Source organism: Manis javanica, chromosome 12, assembly GCF_040802235.1.
Source record: "Manis javanica isolate MJ-LG chromosome 12, MJ_LKY, whole genome shotgun sequence".
Lineage (NCBI taxonomy): Eukaryota > Metazoa > Chordata > Mammalia > Pholidota > Manidae > Manis > Manis javanica.
Window position 1 is genome coordinate 97326509 of NC_133167.1, and position 17256 is coordinate 97343764.

General features: G+C 39.4%; 1 protein-coding gene across 7 annotated transcripts in view; it reads left to right on the forward strand.

Moving 5' to 3' along the window:
• The first annotated feature begins 556 nt into the window (after positions 1 to 556).
• The window catches only part of SLC7A2 (solute carrier family 7 member 2), a 58529-nt gene continuing 41829 nt past the window's right edge, over positions 557 to 17256 (forward strand). For 4 of the 7 annotated variants that reach the window (XR_012124012.1, XM_036997080.2, XM_073219093.1 and 1 more), the window contains exon 1: positions 557 to 699. The gene's annotated coding sequence lies outside the window, so the exon portion shown is untranslated. Of the gene's footprint in view, positions 700 to 5472; positions 5518 to 11041; positions 11193 to 17256 lie in introns of all 7 variants that reach the window. The other 3 variants (XM_036997085.2, XM_036997072.2, XM_073219092.1) reach the window with 3 other exon arrangements.

Genomic DNA, 17256 nt, shown 5'->3' on the forward strand with positions numbered 1-17256 from the left:
ATGAGAAATCTTGATTGTGTAACTTCTCCTGCTCACTTGGAAATAGCAAATGTCATTTTCTCACAGCCCTTCCCCAAATAATCATGACCACTTATTCACATTAATGGAATTTTCAAATTGACCACTGCACGTTTTTATCAACTTCTATGGGTTTTCTGGGTTGAAGTAGTACCAATTTGACAAGCACACCCATCTGGGCTTCTAGTTATCATTATCACTATGATATTTTATTATCATTATTTTCTTGTTACAAACACTTCTCAGAGTGAAAGTAAACGCGTAACAAAAAACCCCACTAGGTAGAGCTCTGTTTAAAAGAGCTTCGGAAGGGCCCCCGAGGTTGGGTCCTCCGGGGACAGCCGGAACTCGTGGACCGCCAGGCTTTCCCTTGGGCAGAACCCCGCTTCCCAGGCCCCGCACCCGGAAGCGGCGGCGCGCGCGCCCACCCGCCGCGCGCCCACGTGGGCCGCACTCCCGCCGCAGGCCAGCGGCTCGGCGCCCGACACCGCCCAGCCCGGGGATTGGTGCGCGCGGCGCCCCGCCCCCGGCGCGGCTACACAGAGGGGCGCGCACGTGCCTCGCTGGCTTTCTGCGGCGCGGCGGCCACTAGGCTCCTCTCCCTTCAGACTCGTGAGGCGGCAGCCGTTCCCCCCACACGCTCCCGCCGCTCGTCCACCGCCGCCTTCTAGGCGCCGTCCAGTGAGTAGCCAAATCTCGGGCCGCGCGGAGGGGCCGCAGGCGAGGAGCCTGGGCTCCGGGCCGAGAGGAAGGGCGGGGGCGCCAAGGGCCGCGTTCAGCCGCGCCGCAGCGACCCCGGAACGGCGAGCCCCGTGGCTGCGGGAGGGCTGCCACCGCGCACCGCCTCTGCCCCGAGGCGTCGGGGGCCGCGGCGCCGCGAGTCGCGGGAGCTGGGCGGCCGCCGGCCGCGGGGACTGCGCGGGGGCCCGTTAGCCGCCCCGGCCCCGAGGGGCCCTGGCACCCCTCTGCGGGCGGGCAGGCCGGGCCTCCCCGCGTCCTGCGCACCGAGGGGTCCCTGATTTCGCCCTCGCCCGGGAGGTGCGTGGTTTGCATGCAGAACTCCGCTCGGAGCTCTGGAATCCTTTCCCCTGCTAGACTGCCCGGCACTGGTAGGACAGGTAAAATGGCCCGTGGTGGTGTGTGTTCGGGGTAGTTTAAAGCCAACGGGTGCAGTTCTGAACCCCTTTCAGGTGGACTCACCTCATTCAGCCTCTTTCCTGTTGCTGTCTTCAGCCTTGAATTCGAAATGCCCTTCTTGACGCTGACAATCGCTTAAGCCCTGCACCCCCGAATGCCCGTCCCCCGGAGAACTTTCTAACTTCTCTGGACGCGTTTTTCCAAATCAGTGGACTAACGTATTCAGAATTGAAAAGAAATACAAGTAAAGTCTTTGGAAAAGTGGCAGTAGTTCTTAGAGTAATCTATGCATACTTGCAAACATTTATGCAGAACCTCCCCAAACGCTTTTAAGGTGACTCTTAGGACTGGCAGTAAGGTTTATGTAATCGTACGTCCAGAAACACTCGTACTTCTAATGAGGGGTTATCATCAGATTTTATTAAAATAGAGCTATCTAAATCTTGGCTGGGAGCCTGCCGTATGAACTTAAAGTGTATGTGGACTCCGACTTGATACTGCTTCATTCTGCCTCTGTCAGATTTTCAAACTTAAGTCATCTCTTCTCTCCCTCAGCATTAATAACAATTAAGTTCTCAGGAAATGCCAAACATTTGTGTTTGCGGTCTTTTTCTTGGGGATGTACAAGGTAAGAATATTCTAATTTATATCTTTTTGTGGTTTTCTCTTTTGTATTACTAAATCATATTTTCTTTTCATCGCACTAAAGCCTAGTATGAAATGATGTCTTAGAAGAATATATGCATCTCTTATTTCTCCCTTTACTTAAAAGTTGCTGGTTGGCTACTCTGGACTGACTCTGGAGGCCACATTATTTAATAGGGTGTCTCAAGTTTCGTCCCCTACCACTCAGTTGGTTTCCACGCTGCCTTTATTAGGTAGGGGCTGTCATTTACTTTAAGGCATTTTAATCTTTTAGGGTGTGCACAGCCTTGGAGCCACAGTAAGATTCTGCTTTGTATCTGCAAGGATTTGCTTTGCAGAATCCTTGGGGTCTTTTGCAGGTGGGCAAAACCCTTCTGATTCCAAAGTCTCTAATTCTGTCGCTGGACTTCCAGTCAGGAGTCTGTAAAGGAGCATAGAGGCAGGGAGGGGAGACAAGATAGTTGTTGCAGTTTAAAAAGTTGGAGAATACTCCGCAGCTTTACATCTTGAATTCTCATATATTTTTGTCATTTGAACATAGGTGCCTGAAGAACTTGAAAGGTCTTGATTTCCGCTACCCATTGGCTCACCTTTGCAGAGTGGGATGACCATTCTAGATGACCCACCTTTGCTCACATGCTTCCTTGCTTCAGTTATTGTTGTTTGTCCTGGCCCTTTTGGCCAGTCCTGGAACCCTCTCTGTTGTCAGCCCTCTTTTCTGAATGGGCTGTCCCTCATAGTTTTCCTTCGGCAACTCCTCCATTTCGCCTAGTTTCTGTCTTCTCTTCTGTTTTGTTAGAAAATTGCTTGAATTCGAAATGCCCTTCCTGACGCTGAGAATCGCTTAAGCCCTGCACCTCCGAATGCCCGCCACCGGGAGAACTTTCTGACTTCTCTGGACTTCTTATATTTTCTTTGACTTGCCTTTCTGGCTTTCTGGTTTCATATACCCATATCTATGTATATATTTTTTTAAGTGTTCAGAGCCATCTGCTGGCTTTATTTTGATGCCCTTCAGTGATCAACTTTTAGAACAGTATCTTGAAAACACCCTCAAGTTGCTCTTTGTTTTTATTTCTCCAAATATGATATAAACACATTGATTTTTAAGGACTGGCTTCGTGTAAACTACTTACTGGCTGTTAGACATGTAGAACAAAAGCAAAATTTTCTGTTGAATACATTCACTGATTGTTCACATATTTAGTATTTGTGTGCCTCATTTGAATGTGTTGTTGTCCAACCGAATTCTGAAAAATTCAGTTAACTGTAAGGTTTCAATTATGTATGACCACTTGTCTAAATGGTTTTGAAAATCTAAGTGGTTAACTCATTTCTGTGCCTTTAATATGAATATTCAACACCATATAGATAGATATAATCTTGATCAAAAGAAAAAAAATGAAATTGTTCTTTTCATTGTCTAATGTTTTAGTAACTTTTTCATTCTGCTGCGTAACACAGTGTCTGGGACATAACACATGCTCAGTGTGTCTTATTGTTGAGTGAATGCCACTGATTTCAGTAGTTTGAGAAAGGGTGTTAATGCCTGTCTTCAAATGTATATTCCTTTCTTGCAAATTACTAAGTTCTTTCCTGCTCCACCAGGCACCGGACAACCGAAAGGAATGTACAGCTCCAGTTTTGGAGGGACTCTACAATTAGTTATGCATTTGAGAAATCCTCCATTGATAGATTTTAAGAGTAGTTTTTTGTTTTGTTTTGTTTTTTTGTGAATTCTGTCTATACCAGAATGCAAGTAACACGCTCCCTCATATACGAAGATGATGCTATGTACTCTTACATCACCATACACACATATGCTTGATGTTTTTGTTTCACTGGTAGTAATAAATCTGTCCTGACTTCTTATATTTTCTTTGACTTGCCTTTCTGGCTATTGTTTTAGAAGCATTGTCTGGCTGTGGAAATGTTGGCCATGCCATTGACAACACCAAACCAGTGGTGTGAGGGGTTTGTTCTCATTAGGCTGTAAGTAGTTGATCAGGCTCTAACTAGCCGAGTAAAGGTAATCAGAGCATGATTTACCTGCTGAATTGTTTTTGTCCAACTTAGTAATCATAAATGTTAACATGTTAATCTGGAAGCAAACAGTATACAGTTTTCATGTGCCAAAACGAACTCTGGAAACTTTGAATGTTCGACCATGGCTTCTGCTGCCATTAGTTAATCTTCTCATTGATAAGTACAATTAGCATTGACTTTAAAATTTGAGTTAGTGGGGTTTTTGTTTAAAAGGTGGGGTTTTAATATGTGGGCTGTGTCTCATCTGTTCTTTCTTAGACTTTTACTGTGGATCTCTCTCTTCAGAGAAATCTGCAGTTCTCCATTTCTCTGGGTGTGTATGGCCTGTTATATGTTGTTGAAAATCTTGGGGAGTTTTAAATGCAAAAATGAATCAATAAGCTACAGTGCCCTTTGGGGGTGGTTGAGTGTGGATGTCCTATGTTTTATCTTATGCCTTCTCCCTATCCCCCTGCAAAAAGCAAAATAAAAAATAAAGCCCATACCAGCACACTCTTTCTATGCTGTATACTGGCACCTCTCAGAACTTGGGCCTAATATGGGATTCAGCAAGAAGGCGATGATATAAGAACATTCCATAGCCTTTCTTCCAGGAGTTAAAAAGAAAAGAAGAAAAAAAAAGCCCTGATTATATTGTATTCATTTTTGGAATATTTTGTGGACAATACACAGCAAAGAATTTTTATGTCCCTTGTTGATTATTGGTAAGTTTTTCCACAGTTGTGGGGAAAATTCTCTTTCCTTAACCTACTCAGGCATCATGGAGGCTAAATGTTCATACCACCTAATACAGCCCCGTTTATGCTGCCAAGGCCCATGTCGTCTCAGTGGAAACTGGTGATCACATTGTGTAGAGCTTGATGTCACCAGCGATGAGGGACAATACTGGGATGAAGATGCTCTCATTTTATACTTACACTTTTGCCCATCTGGTGTTTTGGTTTGCTTTTTGGTCAGATAAGTGGATCTGTTCCACTTAATAGAAGATGCTTGTCTCTTCAAAAACTCAAGTAAAAGTAAACCTTAAATTTCATTTTTATTCATTCTACTCCTGGTTTAGAGTTGGTACCTTGGTCATAATTAAAAGATAAAGATTGGTTGGTTAGGGTCTTGTCTTGCCTTGGCTCTGGGTAGCTAGCTGTCATCTTGGTAAATGATGCTAACGATCATTGTGGAATTAATAGTTATTGTATATTGAACTGTAAGGGAAAAAATGGGGTCCCTGAGTGATCAGTCTTATTTATTTACTCCCTTAATATGAACTTGGGGCAGATTTTCAGAATGCAATTTAATTTCTGCATTTAAAAAATCACACTAAAATCTCTAGAACTTGAAATATATTTGAGTAGTCAGGTAGGAAGTCATCTCTATCCCATGCAAAGTGTATCCAAAGCATTTGGGTTATATTCCCTCCCCTTATTCATTCTTTGTGATTTTTATAAGAAGGTATCTTTTTGGTGGAAAAAACTGGATTTGATTTTTATGAAACTGGTATGCAGGATTTACCATGTCTCATTTGTAAAATATATGGTATTTGGCAATTATATGTGTGTCCATATTACTGAATATTGTTTTGATACATTGAAATTCCCTTCTTGAAATAGGATTTTGTAACTTTGATTCTAGGAATATCCTCTGAGATGTTCTATTTGGAGTCTTCCATGATTAAAGGTTAGTTAATCCATTTGGGATGAATTGTACGTATCTACTGCCCACATCTAGAGTTTGTAGAGAAGCAAAGAATAAATTACCTGGTTCCTGTTCTCTCATTGACCACCCAATGCAGAAGAAAACGTGTACATATAAAATGGGAAGAGAATGATCAAGCCATTAGTGATACAAATTGCTGAAGGTATCAGGAGAGAGAACAATCTAAACTAAACTTTTCTTTTTTTTAAAGTATGCATTGTATTCCTAACATACTAAATACGCAAGCCACCCCTTCCACATTGCTTCTGCTGCACAACACCCTCCAAAGACCAGGAAAACAGTCCCCTTCCAGAGCTTAGTGTCAGTTCCAATCTTCGCTTTCGTCTTGGAATGGACAAAGGGCTGATAAAAATGCTGGTAGCTGAAGAGATCATTTGTCTAGTCCATGTTAGAAAGGGAGAGTTCTTTTGTTAGAAGGAAACAAATACAGTTCAGTCCTACCATTGACGTAGAAGAAAAAAGTATTTTAAAAGAAGTTATATAACCAAAAATATGTCTACTGTACTCTTCAGTTCCTGTCTGATATGGCTCTTCTGTTGTACAAGGAAGGTCTCCATGAATATGTGGAGCTGGGTACCGCTGCTACACCTTCCAGGTTCCAGGTTTTCTTGTGAATATGCCATTTTTAAAACAGAAACCTGGTAATTGTTCATGAGGGGGTAAGGGTAGGGGTTGGGGGGACAGGAAATTGATTGTTATCTTTAGTCTACTTTGCAAATTTTTTTGTATAGGAATCCAGGGGTGAGTCCATTCTACTAGGTAAAAACCACAAGATTTTTGTTTAATGGACCTTAGGTGCTCAGAATTTCTTAAATCATGGTTCTTTGTTTGCAATACATTTATGCCATTATTGGCTCATGTATATCTGAGCCAAGTTCATAACAAATAATATTAATATTATTAACTTTAGTTAGTACATTATTATTTTAAAATAACACATGAATAAATAAAGTTTTTAATTTCTCCTAAGTAAATTAGTAAATAAACATTTTTTTAAATGTCTTTGTGATTTTCCTTCAAGTAGAGAACATCTATGTTGAATGAAATGTTCCCCTTTCTTCAGGACAGATTTCTCTAGACAGTGATTTTTTTCTTCCTCTTGAAATTCATTTTACATTCACGTCCATAATGTTCCTGGTCTCAAGATGCAACGGGTGGGTACTTACTATTTTTGCATGGGGCCCAGGATGTTTGCGATTCACTTAGGTACTTGGCTTGATAAAAACCTAAATGAAAACTTCCTGATTGTATGAATTTAGGCATGATTTCCTCTGGGGAAAGCCTTTGTCCAAAAAATATAGGCTTCCCTGTGTAGATTTTTTAATCTGCTTTAACAATCATGTTAAACAATAGTTTTATGTTTATGTTTGAACCCAAGAGCAGGTTTTAAGTGGTTTAACTCCGTTATTTGAGCAAGACATTTTTTGTGACACACCTCGTCCTAAAGGCTCATTAACACTCTGGAGTGTTTTGGCCACCTTAGGAACCTACCTTTGTTGCAGGAAAGCCTGTGCAATACAACGAAGTCAAATTGGCTGAGTGATCAAACAAAATGAGATAGCCTTTTAGTTCTTAGGTTTGACATTTTGCCTTGATCTGGGCTTTCATGAAGGAGTTGACTGACGGAGACCTTCATCCAAAACCAACTGAGAGTTGTTTGTTCATCACCTGAAACAAAATGGCATGGCTGAGTTTGTTGGTGAGTTTCAGCTTGGAGTGAAAATTGTCCTACGTGAGGAAGTGCCGCGTGGTGGCTGAGGTGCCCCGGTCCAGTCCAGCTCAAGTGCTGTGCAGCTTCATGGCGTTAAGTGACCTCCCTACCAAACCCTCTTCCCTTTGCCTTTCGAATCCATATTTTGAATTTACACCAACATATTTGGAGGAGAAGTTAGAGGTCATAGTCTTTTTAGTAGAATCATTTTAGTATGTTCAACTTAAGGTTTATGCTGTTTTAGCAGTCTCTGAGATACATGCAGGTCTATAAAGATTGGATAGTGAATCAAGTGAGAGGACTAGCTTCAAGTTGAAAAAGAAAAGATTACATTGACCTACTGTCTTTTATTATGAAAGGTTCCATAACAGCTTCCATACAATTCTGATGAGCTGATTTGAAATAATGATACTTGTGGATCTTTGATCTACAGAGAAGCAGCTGCTCCTCCTCTAATGTTCTGTGCATCCTGATTACAATTATGCTTCAGTGGGAGAAAGAAGAACCATACATAAGTGTGTGTAAAATACCCTTGCTCTAACAATTTTGCATTAAGATATTTGATAGTTCATGACTCCCTGAAGTCTAACTGGTGGACACGTTAGGGTTTCAGGAACTCAGTTTGAGAACCTGGCAATTCAGAATTCCTGAAAAAAATATCGTGGGAGAGAACCCGTTGGGGCAGATGGAGCCTTCTTGGTCGTACGTTCTCTCCTCCTGTGGATCTAAGACTGCTCACATTCTCCAGGGAGGAGCAGAGAACTGGCTCAGAGTCAGTGCAGCCAGGGAGTGCCCAATACAGTACTGCTGCTGACCATTCTCCTCTGTGCCAAGGTGGGAGCAGTTCCTTGACTCCAGAAGAACAAAAGCTTTGGATTTCAGTTGTCTCCAGCATTGCTTCCTTTCTTTCCTCCAAATTCTCAGTCACAGATTCCTCTGCCTTCCTACCTACCAGGAAATTTGGTTCTATAGTTAGCTGAGATCACTTTTATTGAATAGTTGTAAATATATACATAAATGGGGAAGAAAAAAAAGAACAGGTAAAATAGTCATACCCTCTTATCTAAAATTAGAGCATCTTTGGAGACATTGGAAATCCATCCCTATGGAGCAATGTCAGCCTGATTTGGATCTTTTAGAAATCTCTGGAATTTAATGAACTTAGAAATAAATAGGTCATACTAATGAGCAGCATAAGCATCACTGCAGAGCCTTGTCAGTTTTTAAAGGGTAAAGTAAGCAAAAGCTTTCCCTCTTACTGTCATGTTTATTTAATAGTGTATCTAATGAATGACAATGAAACAAAGTGAAGAATTTTGAATTTGATTTCTTTACCGAAATTCTTGTAGTTTGCAAAACTCACTTTGCAAGTGGTTAAGATTTGTAATGTTTGTGTTGCGAAACGCCCTTTTTAAATGCAGTAACTTGTGACATGATGGTGGTGTAGGTGGAGTAGGACTATGTAGGCAGTATTCACCAAGAAAATAGCACAAAGCATATTTACATGCCGCTGAGAGACCATAATGGGTGTTGATAAAATCTCTAGTACTAGAGCTTTGAAAACATCCTGGACTGGTGCTTGTTTTAAACTTTCCTGAAATGGAGAATTTCACCCTTAAAACAAAATCACTTTTTCATTAAATGATAGTACATGAATAAGACTCAATATCCTGGAAATGTGGTTATACCACTACAAAAATAGTGACACACTGGTGATAACAGGTTTTGAATTCTAAACTCTAAACTTAGTAATACATTGAAAACTGTCTTGTAGACAAGTTCTGAAGCTTTAGAAGTGTTCATCTCCAGCCTCCCTGGCCATGGACAATTATTGGGTTCCTGGCATTACATATATGCCATGCACAGTGTTGGACAGATTTGGAAGGGAAGTGAGCTCCTGAGAATGACATTTGAGAGCTCTCTTTTTATAGGTTTAGAAATTGAGGTCCTCAGAGACATAAAGCATCTAAGGTCAGACAGCTAGAAGCAGAGTTGAAGACTCAGTTTCGAGCATTTTGTCTTTCAAAAGCTAACTGATTTAGCTTTAGCAAAATCAAAACTGATTTCTATCAAGCCATTCTGCTTTTGTGGAAGCAAATCATCACTGTAATATACTACTTATGTGGGAGGAATTTTATAAATGGGAATCAAAATGCAGTCTTAACTTGAAAGTTTTTAGATTTAAAATTTGGAAATTAATGTATTTGAATAAGTCATTTTATGTAGTGACATTCTTAGAATGTCAGTAATTTTTTAAATGGCATGCTTTTACCAAATAAAAGGAAAAATGTTTATCTTAACCTAAAAATAAAACTTTAAATATGGGTTCTCAGTCATCTAAACTCATTAGGGCTTAAACCTTCTTAAGTGATGCTTTTAAACAAGTATTGTTTGGAGGACTGTTCTGTTATCTTAAACAAAAAATAGTTGTTTGATATTTTATTTTTTCTGAGTATCATAGGTAACAGATGGTTTGCACTTAGTTTAGTGAACCAAACAAAAAAAGAGCAACTTTGCATAAAATTTCTGTTGATGGTGCATTTTATCTCACCGGAATGGATCATGTGAACTTTCTGAGTAATGAATAGCATGTTTACATTATTCTGATGTTTTTTTTTGTGTGTGTGTGTGTGTGACAAGAGTACTAAAGAAATGTGAAGGAGGAACAATCTACTACCATTGTCACTTTAAAAGTTTTCTTGTGAAGCATTTAAGGTATTTTTCTCTGTTTATTTCATTGGTAACTCTACATATGTTGCATGCCCTGACTGCTTCAAAAACTGATATTCCGGCACTATCCATCTCACTGAACTACACTGAAATAGTAGTACATCAATTTTACAAGGATTTGAAACTTTAAACAAAGCCTTGGGAACCCTACTCCCAGTTTTTGAATCGTTCAGTACAGTTGCTATCTGATACTTGACTTTCTCTGGATTGGCCATCACCAGCCAGGTCATAGTGCTGGTTGACACTTGTGTGTGGTGATGAGAGGTGGAGGTGATGGTGTAAGACAGGCAGGACGATATTACTGAAATGGAGGTGACTAGTGATGAGACACCAACAGGGTTTGTTGGTAGCAGTGGTAACTGAAAGCTCTACTGTTTAATAATGAGCCTTTACTTCATTGCATCTACATTTTAGTGCATTATATATTAGACACGGGGAATCCATAAAGTTGAACTATATGATTTCTGACTTTGTAGGCAGGAATCAGAATTCACGCTCTTTTCAAGAATTAGAAGAGAAGAGCTCATTTTATTGAACTGATTTTTACTGAGTGAAATAAAAGAGGGAAAGAAGAGGGCAGGGATCTTTGTTTTTTTCTTGCCCCAACACAATTATGTATGTAGAATAATGTTTTAACTTCTTAAAGTAATTTTTCTCTAGCGTCCACTTAAACAGAATGTCTACTGAAATTGTCTCCTGAGTTGAATTTTCCATGTCTTTAAGGGCATGATATACAGCATTACTAGCTTTAATAAGTCATGGGATTCTTGACTCAGGAGAAGCCTATACATTTCAAGCACAACCATGCCTACCCCTTCCTCAGAGGTGTGTATATTATGTAAGAGTGAGCTAGGGGTTGTACATAATGAAGTCGTGCCTGCAGGAAGCTCCTAATTTGCTAACTGGTAGTATAAATTATGTATTTTCATATTTGGAAATACTAAAATGTTGAGAATCTCTATAACTGTAGGAAACAGTCAGCATTTTTCTTCTGTAACTTCTTAATCCCCAATACTAAATTTTTTTTGTTCAACTCTGTTTCAGTGCTTAGGACAAGAGGGGCTTAGAGCATCACAAGATCCCTAAGTTCCTTTCCTGCTCTAGAGGAAAATAGCCCGGAGCCCATTCTCATTTACGTATTTGTAGTTCCCCCGCCCCGCCAAGAGCTTCCTGACATCTCTTCTGACCACACCAGGTATGATGTCACACTCACAGATGTTAGAGACCCTGATGCGTAGCTGGGGTGTTACTGGGGGCCGTGGCAGGTGGTGGCTGTTTGAGCTTATAATCTATGGAGCATTTTCAGCAGGCTCCGGGTTTTCTCCTCTTCCTTCCTCTTCCTCCTCTTTCCCATTTTTCTTCTAGTTGGAAACCTGATGGGCAAACTGTTTAGCTAAACCTGAGCCTAACTCACACTAGAGACCCAGCCGTCAAGGCTGAGCTCTCGTAGAGCACGCTCTGCGTGTCTCCCTTCACTATCTGCTGTTCTTAGCATGTGGTTTGTATTTTCTCCTTTGGAAAAGGTCAGCCTTGAAGAACTTTGCTACATGCACTTAGCAAAGGCTTTGGGGAGCATGCTTGTGTGTGGGGGAACCGTAGGTCAGTATCTACTCCTTGGCACCAGAGAGGCAGCCTTGCTTTCCTCTTCTCCTCGCTCCCATCCTACACTGCCTTTCCCTCAATCCTGACTCTAAAGGACAACTTTAGGATAGCTGGCAACGTTTTCAAAGTACAAAAATCAAACAGTGTGCATAGGGAATGTAATTCGTAACTTTTTAGAAAAATCTGCATCCTCATTCATTTTAAGCATCCCATTAGCTTCGGGTGGAAGAGTGCGTTACAGTTACTCTACAAAGGGGCCAATGTTATGTCTTCCCAAGATGTCAGCCTCTATGTGAGTCATCACTTTCAATTACTGCTTTTCTCAGTAACTTTTAAATGGAGCTAGAAAGGGCTCAGTTTATTAATTGAATTAGAGTGATATAGTTAACTGCTTTTTGAAATCCTCTTATTACCAGTTACGCATTTGTTATTGTACAAATCATTTACAGACTAGAATTCAGTGAATTAGGTTTGTGTTTCAGTAATTTCTGTCTCTAAAGCATTACTCATGAGGTACTTGTTAAAAGAATTGCTACACCTAAAAAACATCTATTGGGAGAACATATTTTAGATTAGCTTTTTCAAGAACAGTAACCATTTTATAAGGACTTGGAGCTTTACAAGGCACTAAACTTGAGGCTTTACAACTTAAACAGCAACCCTCCCCACTGAAAAAATTTCCCATTTACAATTTAAACACTGCAAACTAGAATTTAGAGAGTTGGAGCCCATTGTAAGGCCACCAAAGTTTATGTTCTTTCACAAGTCACCTCTTGACAGATGACATACAGAACCAATGATTTCACAAAATAATTTGCTGTTCTTTAAACAAATGAAATCTTTGGCTTATGAGCCCAAAGATAAACTTTAAACTTTATAATTTGATTTTTCTTAAGACATAAGGCCACTTAGTAGTTATGGAATGCCAACCAAATATAGCACTTTTCTGTGTACTTAGATACAGACACAAATTTTAAAAAGGGCATGTTCTTTGAGCTCTTGGAACTTGTATTCTAAGGCAGACTTACTGGCATATCTGTACCCAGAATAAATAACAAATGACATGGCTTCTTTTTCTAAGTCCGAGGGACATACAGTCTAGTATTATCATTAAAAAATAGAACCCCAAGTGGTTGTGGAGTAAAATATATATAGGCTTTCTCATCACTCTGAACATTTTTAACTGTGATAAAATACATGTAACATAAATTTACCACCTTAACCATTGTTAAGTGGACATTTCATTTGTGTTAATTCACATTGTTACACAACCAGTCTCTAGAACTTTTTTGTCTCGGAAAACTAAAACTCAGTATCCCTTTTCCACCTTCTCCCAACCCAAGGCAGCCGTCACCCTGTGAATCTGGCTATTCTGGATGCCTCATATCAGTGGAATCGGTCTGTATTTCTTTTTGTGACTAGCTTGTTTCCCTTAGCATGATGCATTCAGGGTTCATCCATGTTGTAACTTGTGTCAGCTTCCTTTGTTTTAAGGCTGAATAATATTCTGCTCTGTGTATGTACACATTTTGTTTATTCATTTGTGGAAGGATACTTGGCTTACTTCTGCCTTTTGAATATTGCAGAAAATGCTGCTAAGAATATGGGTGTGCAAAGATCTGTTTGAGTCTCGGCTTTCAATTCTTTTGGATATATATCCAGAAGTGAAATTGCAGGATCATTTGGTCATTTAATATTTTGTTGGGAATGACCATACTATTTTCAGTAGCAGCTGCATCATTTTATATTCCCATCAGCAGTGCACAAGGGTTCCAGTTTCTCCACATCATTGCCAATACTTAACTTTTCTTCTTTGTTTATTTTTAAAAATAATAATGACCATCTTAGTAGGTGTTGAAGTGCTTTTATAGTTAACAAATTTCCTCTAAACTCAAACAAATTAAAAAATCAGATGATTTATCTTCATTCACCCAAAAAAATAACTTTAAAAATCTTGCCTGGTCAGTTTTGTAAGATTTTAAAGTTTCCATTTATTCTCATGATAAATTGCCTTTATATACATTTACATAATAGCAAAGGTCAAAAGATAAAGTCCTGGGCTTGTCTCATCCTTCACATGGCATGTAAATATCAAAGACACGTAACAGTCTTGATTCTCCCTGAAAATATAAATTCCTTAGAAACAAAAGGATTTCTGTGCATTTGTGAGGCTTCCTCGACCTCACAGAAGCTCCCATTAATTTGGTTCCAGTTTCCTGAGTCTAGGCATGTAACACAAATGAAACATTAGTTAATGCAAAATAGTGAGAAATGGTGGGGAGGTGTGGTGAACCAGAGAACAATCAATTTTTAAAATATTTTAGGATTTGGGAGGAAAGACTGATAAGACATTAGCAGAGAACTCAGCAGAGTCCATGACATTGTGAAAATAGTACACGTGAAATGACCTACAGCCCAGAAAACTCATATTTTTATTCTAGATCTCTTTAACTATGTCAGGACACACTGGTATATAAAGAACTCCAAATATATTTTTCCTTCTTAAAAATACCTGTAAAAGGAAGAGGTTGAGAAATATACAAGCAGCTGTTTGATGGGAATTGACTCCTTGCAGCTATCTAATTCTGGAATAACTTAAAATTTTAAGTTTTTCCTATTTTCTCTTAAATCCACTCTGAGTGGGAACAAGTCTCAATTTTGCTCAGTGGAATGTCCTTTCCCTGCTTCTCTGATTCCATATTCCTCTCTTAGGCTAGCTTCATTATCCTTGCACTCAGCCAAAAATGTTGTCTTGTAAAAATGATCCTAATTTTCCAGCACATTCTATTTTTTCAAATTCATGAATCACAACTACCTCAAGTCTTGGAAGCATAACAATAATGAGTATTAAAGAAGTGGAGACTGATAAATTTTACTGAAATGAGAAAAGCCAAAATCTCATGTTCACATGTGATTGGAATATTCCATTATTTAGTATTGCCATTGTCTGGGCTAAGAGGGTAAATGGCAGAGTTTTTCTTTTCTGGTCTTGTTGAAAATTGTTTTTTATAAGTACATTGGTAGAGCTGTTAATAAGGGCGGTTGCTGCTTTTTTCTAAATTTGGTATTCTGTACAGGGAAAAGGGGAGAGAAAGAGCAATTACAGTTGTTAACACTGAAATAGATTTGTTGCATCAGCTGAACCTTTAAACTTAGAAAAGTTTACCAAATCAATATTTATTTGATCTCAACAGTGGATATAGAATGGTGTAATACTCCCTGACACTTTTCCAAAGTCCTCAATATTATGAGGACATACCCTGTGGGCTTTTGTATTTTCTAGCCACTGTGAAGCTTTTTTGAAGATGAGGATGTTGAGCAGGGTGGGAGGTTTTTGGCAATCTGGATTGTTGCAAACAGTCTACTTGTAATCTGACTGTTGGTTCATACATATGCAGAAGTCATGAAAAACTTGGTTTTTCAGTGACAAGAAAAGAATTTGTACCATTAAATCATGGAACCTGAGATGGCAGATACCTTAACTAATCCCTTTCTAAGTAAACGTAGTTCTGTAAATTTTTGAATCACCACCTCTCCTGTGTTTTAAAAACAAATCTGACACCTTTGTCGGTAGGAAACTCTCTTCATTAAGAAGGTCTGCATTTTACTGGGACAATATTTTATTCTTTTTATATTATATCTTTTATTTGGAGATTTCTCTTCTAGTTTAATATGAGAGTCATTGTCTTCTTACACATGGCTATTCACATACTCAAGGGAGGTTATCATCTATTCTCCAAGTCCTTTTTCCCCCAAGAGTGAAAAGATGTGAAATGTAGAAATAATACCAATTTATGTTTCTAAAGCTCTTTGCTATATGCCAGACACTTTCCTTGTTCATTTAATACTTACACAGTTTTGTTTCAAAGATGAGAAGATTGAGCCTCCAGGGCCTTGCCCAGACACGTGGCTGGTAACTCCCAGAGCTCATTGGCTGTACTCAGAGCAGGGATCCCTCTCTGGGTCCCAGCTGCATCACTGGTTATTGTACCTGAACATCTTCAGTTTCTTTCATTGCTCTTCAAGTGATGGCATGGTTTCCAGACCCTCACCCTGTCCTGATTGTTCTCTGCTAGGCATCGTGGTCTGTCTTTAAGAAACAGGTGGTGACTACATCCAAACATCTATCCATTCAGGACACATTTGAGTGGCTGCTATATGTCAGACATTCTCTAGGTATTTGTGATGTGCCAGTGAACAAGGCAGTCAAAAGAAACCCCTGCCCTCATGAAGCTTATTTTGAAATAAGAGATTGAAGAATTAGAATAGGGAGTTAAAAGTGAGAAATTCTATATAAGATCTCAAATGATAAATCAAATACGTGTCAAAACCCTTTGCTTATTTCCCCCTTTTCACTCCTTCAAACACATCCCTTCAGTCTTCTGTGGATTAAGAATATAATGTTGACTTCAGCTGAATTATACCCGTTTATTCTCATGCACAAAACGAAGCCACAGAAAAACTCATAAACTTTGATAATAGAAGGGATAGTTTCCTGATATTATCAGAGACCAGTTGAAATACAACCTCGTAAGATGAAAACACGAAAAAAATGTAATCGGCAAGGCCACAACAATTTATTTGTTCTGAAATATGTTTTGATTTCAGAAATATGAAGAGAATTGAGAATATTAGATATTTCACAACTCAGGAGATGAATAAGGAATAAACTATATAAAGTGTGAAATGAATAATAATGTATCAGAACAGGTTATTTGTATTAGTAAAAGTCTTAGCATTTTGTAGCAGGAAGCCTTCTGATATCAAACCATTTGGGGGGTTTTGTAGCTAGAAGAAGTGAGTAATATATGTTAGAATTTTTAATACAGACATAAGTTACAGTGCTTACCTAGTTATTTTTCTTGGTCCTTAAAGTTTTTTCTCCATTGCTTATATTTTAATAACACTACTTTCAGTCTTGAGGTAGTTGTGGTTCATGAATTTCAAAGGTTAAAAATCTGTTGGAGATGAGGTTTTTCAACTCTAGAGTCTCCTTAATGTGTTTTTGGTTACATCTTGATAATGACCTTCAAGTTATCTTTCCTCAGTTGGGTGTTAGTTGGGTGGGCTGCCCAGAGCCTGGGACCAGGCTAGAACTCTGCATCTCTCCTCACTTCAAGGTTAAGAGGCGTAGAGGAAAGGGTGTCGTGTTTGGAGCTACATACCCAAGGGTCAAATCTAGTCTGTCATTTTGAGCAAGTTACTTAATATCTCTGAGCATCAGTTTCATCATCTGAAGATGGGACATTTCTGCTGAGAGGGTTGTGAAGATTAAATAAAGAAAGGTATGTCAGGCTCCCAGAACATACCAGGAGAGCAATGAATGACCCCAATTATTACTTTTTATTTTCATATCCCAAAGCCTGTGGTGAAATGGCCTTGCTTAAAAATGGAACCCCCCTTACATTATATTCTGTGTCCAGATGGTAGTCTCAAATATTCCTCTTTTTGCTTTTGATTTCCTTCTTTTTCCTTTTTCTTTTTTCCACAACATCTGCAACTGCAGGAACAGTATCCTGCAACTCCGTCAATTCTTTCTCTGTGGCGTGCTATATTGAGCTAGATGATGTCATCATAGCTAACACTGGCTTTTAACTATGTTGTGGTAACAAGTTTCTCTCCTTAAGTCACATTCTGGATAGTATTTCATCTCAGTT